Genomic DNA, 1,904 nt, shown 5'->3' on the forward strand with positions numbered 1-1,904 from the left:
TACAGGTGTCGTAATTGTTTTCCTAAGTATAATCCATTCGAGTGGAAAACAGCCAAGAGTTGTCAGTTGGTGTGTTGACTTTCACACAGAAAGAGCTTTTAACAGGACAGCTGAGAGATAAAATCCACATAGAAAAAATCATATGTTTTGTCAGTGAACAATGAAGGGAAAAAATTAATAGCAATAATACCCAAAGCAGAAAAATGTAATGTTAAAATGTATATTATTGTTGTGTGGAAGGTTACCTCTCAACTGTGTTTTCCAAGTAGTTTTAGACTGCTTTGGGGGTTTTTTTGTGGGGTTTTTTTTTCCAATGACACCAGATTGCGGAGATGGAGGCTTGGATTTCAGGTTTAGAACAAAGGTGCTAACTTTGTCTTTTCTTTTTGACTTTTTTTTGTTTGTTTGCTATGTTAATGTTTTTCGGTTCTAGGTCCCTAATCTTTCGTTGGTCGTTTAAAGCTGCACAATGCAATTCCTGGAGAGGCTGCAATAGGGACCAATCGGTGCTATAGATACAGGACTGTTGTTTTAAGGAAAGAAACTCAGTTCTTTTGCTGCCCAGGGTCAACTTGTGAATTTTCTGAAGGTGCTATTAAAAAAAAAATCTCCTAAAAACAAGGATGGAAACTAATGCAAACTAGATCCAAGTAGCCGTGAAAAGGAACGAAGGTGTGTGCAATTCTCTCTTGCCGGTTGAGCAGGTGGATTCCGTTTCTGTTTTCCCTCTTCCATCCGTCGGCTTTTCCCATCACTCTCCTGCCTTCCTCCTGGTGTCTCTTCTCCCCTGCACACCTCTGTCCACTCTCGCTCTCCCGCCAGCCTCTGCCACTGCTGCTTTCTTCCTTTTTTCCTTCTCACCCTCCTCTTCTGTGCTTCTCTTCAGGGGTTTCAAAGCAAGCCCAGCCAAGTGCCCTTCCTAGCAAGACGCAGATGTTCCAGGGAGGGTGAGCAGGTGGGGATTCTGTATCTGTTTTGTATATGTATAATAATTTGAGATGTTTTTAATTATTTTGACTGCTGAAATAAAGCATGTGAAATGATCCGAACAAACCTGTGTTGCTCTGGACTCTTCTCTCACATTTGCCACCTCAGCAGCCAGGGCCTGGTGGGTGGGGAGATGGTGGGCAGTGCCTCAGAGGCAGGGCCCACTAGGCCAAGGGAGGTGGCGGCTGGCCCCCAGCTCTGCTCAGCTTTCCTCTCTCTGTCCTTTCCTTGCTCTGGTCCCTCTCCCACCCTGTTGCTCGGGCGCACAGGGATGGCCAAGCTGGCTCAGAGCCTCTGTGGGGCCAGGCAGGCCAGAGTCTGGGCACTTGTACCTGCTGTTTCAGAGGCAGGCATATGGGGCAGACATGGGAGTCTGCTCCCACAGGAATAGACATGGAAGTTCCTGGCCTCCCCCTTTGTTGTACTTCCTTCCTCTGCCCCTCTCCTCTGCTCGCTCCCCCTACCTGCCCCGCTCATGCTCTCACTGCTGCTTTCCAGCCTTCCTTTTCCATCTCCGCCCTGGCCTCCTACCCCCGCCCAACCCTTCTCCTTCTGCCACTCCCTACTTCCCAACACATCCCTTTCTCTCGCTTCCCTCTCATCCCTCCTTGTCCCTTCCCTCCTCCCCAGTGCTCCCCCAGAGTTGCCTCTGCTGGGATCTGTCTCCCCACAACACAGGTCTCCTTCTGTTCCTCCTCCACCAGTTCTGCATGGCTGGCACTCTCTTCCCTTCTTGCCCTATCCGGTCGGGAGCCCTCTGCTTATGGTAGGTCTCTTCACACCCCTTGCCAGGCTGTGCAGAAAGCCAGTCCCGCTGTTTTCCTTTACAAATGCTGGGTGTGAAGGAGCCACACACAGGCTCAGCCTCCCTCTGCGAGACTGGCTTTCCCTGTGAGTGGCAACTCCTCCACGGTCCA

The sequence above is a fragment of the Carettochelys insculpta genome, chromosome 28 (genome assembly GCF_033958435.1).
Source record: "Carettochelys insculpta isolate YL-2023 chromosome 28, ASM3395843v1, whole genome shotgun sequence".
In the NCBI taxonomy this organism is placed as follows: domain Eukaryota; kingdom Metazoa; phylum Chordata; order Testudines; family Carettochelyidae; genus Carettochelys; species Carettochelys insculpta.